The 10,158-nt window shown below is 39.7% G+C and overlaps 1 long non-coding RNA gene across 1 annotated transcript; it reads left to right on the top strand.

Annotated features, from left to right (window-relative positions):
- The first annotated feature begins 7,635 nt into the window (after positions 1 to 7,635).
- On the top strand, positions 7,636 to 9,696 carry LOC145435365 (uncharacterized). The gene is made up of 3 exons (XR_013913827.1): positions 7,636 to 7,769; positions 8,060 to 8,118; positions 9,580 to 9,696. It is a non-coding gene; the product is annotated as an uncharacterized LOC145435365 (long non-coding RNA).
- The last annotated feature ends 462 nt before the right edge of the window (positions 9,697 to 10,158 follow it).

The raw sequence follows: 10,158 nt of genomic DNA, 5'->3' as shown, positions 1-10,158 counted from the left end.
TGATACACTGTATATGTCTGCAGCTTCACCAGCTTCCAAACCAGGCTTTTGATTACGTAATAATTATAGTGCGAATATATTTATTCACTAAGGCTTGTTAGAGCTACGATTAGTGGTGTTTCAATGTTAAACAAAAGTGTTTACAATTGCGTCTCAACTACATCGGTTGCACTGCCATTGAATTTTCTATTAGGTTTATTTGAATTATTCCACGTCAGATAAATTAACAATTATTAGACGATTTTCATTCGCACTCATCCGGATTTTTCATTCGCACCATTCGCACCAGCACCTTCGTCATTCGCACTGCATTTTTTTTTCATTCGCACCAGTGCGAACCGTCACACAGGTTGAGAAGCACTGAACTAGACTATTGGGCGATCTCGAAATTGAGCTCTGGTGATTGCTAGGGTCGATCTTCTCACTTGGTCTGCAACAGACTTCTTAACGGGATGCATGAAATTATTATCGGGGCCGTCGTGTGTCTGACAGCCCTGGGATACTGTTAGGACGGTGCAGATATGCGACTGTATGTTGTAGCCAGGACCGAAACAACACTGTTAAAGCGACTACCGCCCCAAAAAGACATTGGTCTGCGGCCCATCATAGCGTGATCGAGGCCACTTCCGATGGGTTTACTATATATGCATCTGGTTGCTAAATTTTGTGAATGAGTTAGTTATATTACAGCAAATGATGGGTATTTGAAACTATTTTTATTGGAGTTTTGGGTTACCCACACTAAAATTATTATATTTGACAGCGCAATGAAAAATTTTAAGTAGCATAAATTTTCCACAATATAAAACATTGTTTATGTTGATTTACGAAAACATTTTCAGCTCTCTTCAAGCTTTCAAAGCTCCGGACATTTAGGCATATTTCAGCATTTCATCGCGGAGGCAGTTTAAACAGAGAAATTCCGGACATGTCCGGGAAATTCCAGACGTATGCAAACCCTAGTTAGCATATCTAACACCGAAATCGTCATACATGAGACCTGTTTGACACCCCCGCAGACAGTAACAGATAGAATCCCTGAGCTAGCCTACGTTTAATTCACTCATGTCAGCGGGTGACTTATCCTTGGAAGATGGGCCTTGTGGCGATATGTGGGCCCCATTGCGCCTTTCACCGTGCTAAAACGAGTATTTGTCTTCTGCTTCGACTGTCTATCTCTAACGTATCTAATATAGTAGATTACTGTGGAACAAACACACTTGAGGTGTGCAATGTGCATGTCGATCTCCAACCTCTTCGACGTACCACGATAACGTGTAATTCCCTTTGATTGACGATACTTCCTGACGACGTTCACCTCACGAGTCTTTTGATCTCGTGTAACCCTCTTAAAACGAAATAAGGAGAGTTCGCAGCACCTTATCACACCGGTTCTCAACCATTTTGGCTACTTCTACTGTTTCCGAGCACTCTAGTAGCCGGCGCATTTTTGTGCTTGCACTACGTAACCAAGCGGTTACGTTATTAGACTGATTCCCCCTCTTTTTAAACATAAACTGTACTTGATTTCCTTAATTCGTATTTTATGAGTACAATTTAGTTCTGGGATAAGTGTGATCACTGGTGAAATTGTCATATGAACCGCGTGAATTAATCTCTCGAATCTCCATCAACGTAACTGTCGCAATGGAAACGAGTTCTTTTACCTTCTCTATTATAATATCACCAGAAGTAAACTTGTGTATGAGAAGCATCCCTTATACAGCTTTTTACTAATCCTTGATAGAAAGTAGTATTATTCCTCGGTCCAGAATATTATCCAGTCGGGATTACAACAAGCAAAACATATCCAGGTGAAAGTAAAGACGGCGCCACTTTGATTGATTAATTTTGTCTTTACGAGGTCGCGGAGATTTCGGGTGCGCTATGATGCTATTTCCTGAGATTTGTTTGACAATCCGCACTGCCTATCTCCCCATTGTCGATTTAATTAGCCGTTGTATCGAAGCGACCAAGCGTGTACGCCATTAACGAATACAGAGGCTTGCATGAACGCCAAATGCCTTTCCACACAGACCGCGTAGCATGAGTGAGGACTGGGGAAGTGGGGATAGCCGTGCCTCAATTCGTCAACTTGCAGTCACCCTCTTTTCAAATGCTCCCTGTAAACCGGTGTCATATAATTTGATGAACTTGACTTTCAAGTATCAAATTCTTCTTCGATAGCAAAACGTTGAGATGCAAGCCTATATTTTAGCGGCAGTGCCATAGCACGCTACCTAACAAGAGGAAAATAAATGGCTATGATTGCGATACGACTTTCTAATCAATAACATCACTTGAAATGGATTACATGTCTCGCTGGTGTTTAGGAAGACAGTGAGTATATTTGTCAGTTGCATTGTTTCACAGGTGTCGCCAGGTCTGCTCAATAATCAGTAATCGTTGGGTTATATTTTTCATCTGACCAAGTCACACACAATGTACAATGCGATAAGACACAATGCGGAGAATATCGAACGACACGCAGTTGCGATCCTTTCAGACTGACATGCACCTCGGTCTAGACTCTAGAGTGCCCGATGTAACAGTTCTTTTCGCCGTTGATCTTTTTGAAACCGCGCCCCTTTCTAGTTCTTTCCATTCCTTGTGAGTGCTTTCTTTCGTCGGGGCTTTTTCTGGGCTTTTTTCATTGCGGCGGCGTGGAAGAGGAGCCCAGATGAACCTCCGACGGGAGTCGAACCGGGGCCGCCCTATTCGTAGGCGCTTTTCGTTACCACTACGCTATCCCCCCCGCTCTGCGATCAATCAGCGCATCGTGCAAATCTGATTTAAGCTTGCGATATGTCGGACAAAGCAAATCCGCGGGGGATATTGGTCGCGGGCATGAGAGCAATTTCTATTTCCATTGAAGTTCTGCACCCTATTTCTAAATGAGTATAAAACCCACTTGTTTGCTAAATACTAGATTTACTTAGCTCATAAATTAAAAATAAGTGTTGACTTCTCTTGTGGCACCCCTGCTATACGTAAATGGCACACTAGCGTGCCGCGGCAACCCAGTTGGGAACCACTGTATCAGTTAAAGCGAATGTCAGCATGTAGGACTAATCAATTGTTTGCGCAATGTCAGTTTGAGATTGTTTTGATGTAGCCTATATACCATTACCATATACATTTACATATATTATTACCAGTGTTGGGAGGGAGGTATCCAACATTAGAATCAAGAAATCCGCTTCCCCTAAATCGCGTGAAGCGTGGACAAAATATAGAACAAATGATGTTTTAAAACATTTTGTTTAAAACATGTTTGTAACAAGTTTAAAAATGTAGTTTGAAAAAACACAAAATTATGTTTTGTTTTCCAGAGATTGTATATTTATGCCCATAATATTGCAAATACTTTCGAAAAAACAAGTAGTATGAGCCTACAGATGATTTGCACCTGAAATACTCAACGTATACCTTATGGAATGCTTAGAACCATTCGAATCGTCGTCGGTTGAACAGTTATAGCAGGTAGATATAGATCATTGGTATGGAACGGATGTGCTGATGGTGATAACCGCCGACCGTAAAAATGCTGCATATCGATGCAGTCCTGGTTAAAGATATTTTTTCCCCGTTTATGACATAAGTTCGAATTTTTTTTGTCAAACTAGCCATATTTAGCCTATTTTTCAATTGTCAATATAAATCCGCTGTGACGTCACACTTACCATATTCTTACTTCATGAATAAAAAAACGAACAATCAAAAACAAAAATCAATAAAAACATGTTTTAAATGAGGACCATGTTTTGAACACGTTTGTTTTAAGTCAATTTTTGTTTTAAATGCAACCAGGGACGCAAAACGACACAACTCAATCCACGCGCTCCTATGTGATATGGTCATGTCAATAATCTAACAAATGAAACGATTTGTTGCTAAGTAGTGGAAAGTGATGATTGTAATGCAGATGTTCACATATTCCCTTGATCATTTGTAACAATGCTCTAGCAATCATCGGTGTTGAGTTTTTTTTCGCAATTTCATGATTCTCTGAAATGGTCAAGAAAAATATTTATCCAGCAGTGCGATTGCTATTTTATAGTCTCGCTTTAGTTGTCAAACTCTAGTTTCGAACCACTCGAAAGACAGTTACCGGTATATCAGCAACCTATCATGGCTGATGGCAGGGATTTGATGACTCCAAGCCCTTTAACGTACTTATTAAAACCATGTAGCCTATGCCGCTGGTCCTCTGGCGTCTGGTGCAAATCAGGTAAATGATATGTCTTTGTACGAAATGCTAGTGAACCAAATGCACCCATATATATGGAGATATATGCCGGTATATAAATTTATTCCCCCTTCTTGTACCGAGTTGGGTTATTACTGCGAGCCTTTCACACTAGCAGTGTATGGTAGTGGTACAGTGGCTCGTTGGAGATACTGGTGATACCATATAATTAGTTGAAAAAAATGTTCCAACATTTTCTCTATGTTCCCGTCGGTCATATGGGACGTTTCTGGTATCACGTTGTGAAACTGTCAGAGACGTTACACCAAACGCGCGTATTAGTTAAGTTGTGGCTAACGCCGCTTAGATCTGGATGTCCCAAATTCAGAACGCCAACTACACATAAAACGCATTCTTTCCATGCTCCGTTACCAAAATTTTCTTTCTACCTTCGCGTCGAAGGTTACATGTTTTAGTTCTACGTGCAGTGAACAGCTTGAAGCGAAATTTACCAACAGGAAAGAGGAAGAAATTATCTTAGAAAAGACAATGGGATGTCTTAGAAGGCGACGGTGACGTGTTTTTACTGTACAGGATGTAATTTACACGAAAAAGCAATCAAATCGTAAATCCGTCTATAATAGTGGTAGATCTCAGAGACTAGAAGGCAGGATTTCACAGGGTTGATGCCAAGCTCAACATCCTTGATTTCCAACAGCTGAGGACGGTATTTACATATTGCTCGTATTTGTTCTGCTCGTCGAGCAATCGTAGTTACAGTAACTGTGGGTATTGTAGCTTTATCCGGTTTATCTAGTAACTATCGATGGTGAAGAAGTGACTGACTTGATTTGATATCAATAATATTAACAATTAAGATCATAGGTGTGAAATCTAGTTCATCGACGGTGAGTCGTCTACAGTCATTTTTGTAGGTATACAGCTCATGTATTTGGAATTCCACGTATATTATTGATCAGGGGTGGGCAATTATTTTCCTTCGCGGGCCAAATGAGAAGTTGAGAATATGTTGGCGAGCCGAGTGAAAAATTTTGTCTTTATTCTCCAGCGTATTTTAAATTTATTTGCCATGCTTCGAAACAACGTTAAACATGATAAATTTTAACTCCCTTCAAACCCCTATCCACGATTTCCAACAAGACACTAAAACAGTGGTTCTCATATTTTGTAGGCACACCCCCATTTATGATAGTGAACAATTTCGCCCCCTCCCTATCATGAAATCACAACAATTTTAATAGAGCGACATGAACACTAACAATCCCAGCGGATAGTTTGATGGCATTGATGGTTATGGTTGTTGGTGAGAGAATTCTGTAACATCATATTAGGACAATACACAGAGCAATAATTACACTTCGAGCTGAAGGTAAATCGCGCGAAGCGCAAAAAAGCTTTTCATTCAAGTTCGGCTTCGCGCCCCCCTTCAGATGCTTTCACGCCCGCCAGTTCGAGAACAACTACACTGAAAGGTATATGGGATAGCAAAAAGCTTGTCATGGTTGCTGAATTCCAAGCAGTGTTCAGCTCGAACAGCCTTGATGTTAAGGGAAGTTTGCAGTTTTTCTGAAATTTTCCCTCCCTTGACCTAGTGTTTCGTATTTTTGTGATAATTAAAATCCTTAATCTCGGCGACATGCTCGGCAAAAACTAAAAGTATGGGTCTACCCCTCACTCCAGTATACTAATATTTAGTGGTCTGAACCTTCTTTGAATTTCAGCTTTCGGCTTTCTCTTTTTGACACGCCCGTTCATCCTATATGGGTGAGAGACATGATGAGTCATAAAGTAATTAGCACTGATTGACTTGTTTTACGAATTAGGGATTTTGCGACGCCTCACGCCACAATTTAAACTGCGTACCGTATAATGCGTAATGGGGCAATGACAACAAAAAAGGTTTGACCTAAACCATATGGAAAGAGTGATTTCTTGTGAATTTAATTGTTACTCATACTTTGCCGCATTGCCTTTATTTTGAGTATGGATTACGCATTCGAAGTACGTAGGCAGCGTAATTGTGGCATATTAATGAACAGGCTTTAAAGTAAACGAATTTTCTGTTTTGTTGATACAGCCCATGGTTTTAGTCAACGCATCAACTTCCAAAAAGCAGGTTTAATGTTATGAATTCCAAGCAACCTTTCGCGGGCCGCACAGAATGGCGTCGTTGGCCGCACTTTGCCCAGGTCTGTTATAGATACTTCATGGGATATCGTCACAGATGTAGCAACAGGCTGTAGTATCGGTAGGGCTGCACTTATAGCCCGGGTATATTCCTTGAAACGAATGTGCGAGAAAGTCTTGGAGTAATTTCCATGTACTGATGCAATCGCTGGAGCCTTATTGGTATGACACGGAGGTCGCTTCACAACGCCATGATACGATTGCTCTCGTGATAGAGCAACTCTGAATCAACTTTGCCACGCACAAACCCTGGACACATCGCACCACATGGACTGATCTTCTCTCAAAAACATCAAAGACCCTGATACTCACGTGGAATAGGTATACATGTATTGGTATTCCGATTCTCCAACATATTCGCTACAATCAATTATACCCAACAACGGGTATGTATTTCCACATTATTTCAACAAATAAGCCTCTCCATTTATAATAGGCCTACCTCTAGTGTTGACCGGCAAGTAACCACTGCCCCTCCACGAACCGTAACAAAGACCAGTCCCAGAATTCTGCGCAATATACATAACTGTTTATACCCTAATAGTTTCGCGCTGCATCGGAAAAAAATATTTTTTTGTGAAGTAAGGAATTTTTTAGCCCACCGTAGCCTAACAGACTCGTACATCGATTCAGTAGTTTGGTAGTCCCAGCAGATTCGTAGCAAAGCATGTAGTGGTCGATTATCTCCACGTTAGGAATCATGCAGAGTCATAAACCGGTTGAATTTGACAGGTCTGATGAACGTGGTAATATGAGATATCAAAGAATAATTTGAAGTAATATCGTATATTTCAAGACGATAATAATATATTTTTTGAACAGTCGATATCAAACGTATATATCGATATCAACCGCACCCGATGAAGAATACCGATTCTCAATCTATTCTCACGAGAAAGGTTAATGGTAGACCGTTTCCGGGTTGGTATGTCGAACCAAACACCTGACCATAAAACTTGTATCCGCATCTTCCATGAGATACCTTCCCACGACTGTTGCTATATATTTCCGTCATCAGTGCTCTCTGAATATTTCAATTTTACTTCTTGGTTTTATTATAAACACGTCCTGCGGGCAAATGAGGAATTCTTATTGCTGAGTTGATATTGCATATTTCGGGTTACGCATGGGATTTAAGTTAGTTTGATATTGAAAAGTCACGACCTTTAGAATCGCGTGTCTGTAAGTCCCGTGTTTCATTACGTCGCAAGTTCAAATGTCTGGCAACCATAGACAGCCAATTGCATCGACTACATACAGGATATAGCATTGTTACGTAATATGGCGTTGGTAAATTATAAGGTGTTGGTTGTACTGCTTCATGTCTACGTAATGCTGACTTCATTCGCTGATGATGCAACCTGCCTCAAAGGTCAGTAAAAGTATATCCGTTCAAATCCAGATTTTTGCGTTAATGCCACATGTCTCATTTATCTCATGTTCCAGTGGTTCTCAACGTTTTGAACTTACGGACCGGTTAAATTTCAAAACAAATTTCAATTTAATAATTCCTCAATTATTCTCCGTGTTCCATTTCTCTAATTATTGGACAAGTGCCCAACTTTTTCATTTTGGAGTAATCCTATTGCTTCGTCGGCTAGCACTATTATCACAATGACCGTACTGAGTGAATTTACATTTGACCTTTCTTCTATTTTCAAGGTAACTATTGTGCCAAGCGGTACGTCAACGGACGCTGGATACCTGTTGGGAATTGTGAGGTTACGATTACTTCTATTCGGGTTGCATGTTATACGGTTATACCAGTTTACTAAAAACCATGCACCTCTAATTTGTTGTGCGATGGAATAGTTTTTATAAGCTGGTAAATATTATCTCGGGCTTCGGTATTCGTTAGATAGCTTCTTATTAAAATTCTGTTAAATTAGGCTCAGTTATCCATTTAAACATTGACATGCTACATTACATTTTCGTATGATATGCGCAGTAGTTTCGAAATCGATCATTTTAGTAACTCTATTAATCTGTAATAGGGAGATGTGCTTATCGACATTATGGCCTTGTCAGCCATTTCCCTGGATTATATCACAGAAATCTGTTCCTTGTTGTCAATGCCGGCTATTTGCGTGACTGAGTGACGAGCGCCTGAATTTTATGCTCTGAAATATGACTGGGTAAAAATCCATCACATTTAAAGACGGATTCAGAGAAGATCGATAACGATGAATAAATTTGAAACGTTTTCACCATAAATTGAAATTGGTATTTAAATTGGTACTTCCGAAAATTCGTTTTACTATTCACTTTTGCATGTATGCGGTGCAAAGAAGAATTTGACTAAGTAAGACATCCGGTTGATCGCCCCAATCAGTTAGTCTGGCATAACTTACACCTTTTAGATAAAGCATCACCATTATATTCATCTCGAAGCAGGCTACGTTATAAGATACGCGAATGTAGTTTCTGAGGTAATTCGCAATGAAAGGAATAACAATGTGTCTATATTAGACCGAATTTACTTTATCAATGATATCAGTGATTTGTTATTGGAATCAGTGGAACACCAAACTTGGCCTACAGTTCTAAACAGAAAAGTTCAATGGTGTATCGTACGAACGTAAACACTAAGAATAGTGTGATATCGTAAAAGGGACTGATTCGTGCACATTTGCATCTACGGACTTTTACTGAGGTGTTCACACAAATGTATACACGAGGTCACATGATGACACGAGGCTAACCCAAGCGCAATTCAGTTATAGTACCTAACATACTTATTCACAACCGTAATATAATGACAATTCAATCAAAATTCCCGAAAATCAGTACATATTTGTTCGCACAAGGTTTATATATGATTTTTATTGATGTGTCTTTCTTACTGCCACCGCAATGCTACAAGTGCTAGATACGGAAATCGTAGGGATTTTGCTACTAAATGTCAGGTTTTCGAATGGTAGAACGCAGGAATGCGAGGTTCTTGTACAAAATGTTACCTCGGGAGAATCTGTTTTATATCGAACGCAAACGTGAAAATATAAATCTCTGCAACACTTGTAAATACAAACTTCAAACACAGTCAATTTTATTGATAAATGGCACAGACCGTTGATACACAACCTTTTCGTTTGTCGATCGATTGCAACAACGACTTTGAAGAAATCTCCATAGTGTGAGGCTGTCTTTCGACTGCTAAATTTCGAAATCGTTATATTTTACAGCAGATGACGAAGCATCAGGAGATTACGAACGACTTGAATCACTTGGCAAAAGTGGACAAGAATCCGCGTTCCGAAATAAAACGTGGGAGATTAAAATATTTATGGTTACGCTTATGAAGAATATAATTAGTTGCCAATCAAGTTACCTAATATTTGATAGTAATGTATGGTATCATATACAATTATTGAAACAGGCATATGAAACGACTTTGTTCCACAAACCTGATATTATCCTAATATAAATCGGTGGTATAAAGTCCCGGAGTTGCAATTTGCAATATTTCATATGCTAGGACAACAGAGTTAGTGTATCTATTCCGTTCAACACGCGATCAATGCAGACACTGCTAACTTGCGTCACTCTCGAATAATATTAAAACTAGTTCGAGTTGAAGATGTGAAATAATAACGAAGCACAAGCATGCCTGCGACGTATGGCTAGCAATCAGATGGTGAATCGATGAAAGCCACAATTGTTCAATTTCGAATTTAAGAATTATCAACTATCGAACATCTTCCAGTTGAATGTCAGTTTCACTCTAAAAGAACTGTTAGCGAGTCGCCCTATTGCAGGTACAC

Source organism: Botryllus schlosseri, chromosome 3 (assembly GCF_051294905.1).
Source record: "Botryllus schlosseri isolate E-star chromosome 3, Bs_hap1, whole genome shotgun sequence".
Lineage (NCBI taxonomy): Eukaryota > Metazoa > Chordata > Ascidiacea > Stolidobranchia > Styelidae > Botryllus > Botryllus schlosseri.
The sequence above is the reverse complement of the archived record's forward strand: the minus strand, read 5'-3'. Positions and strand labels throughout refer to the sequence as shown.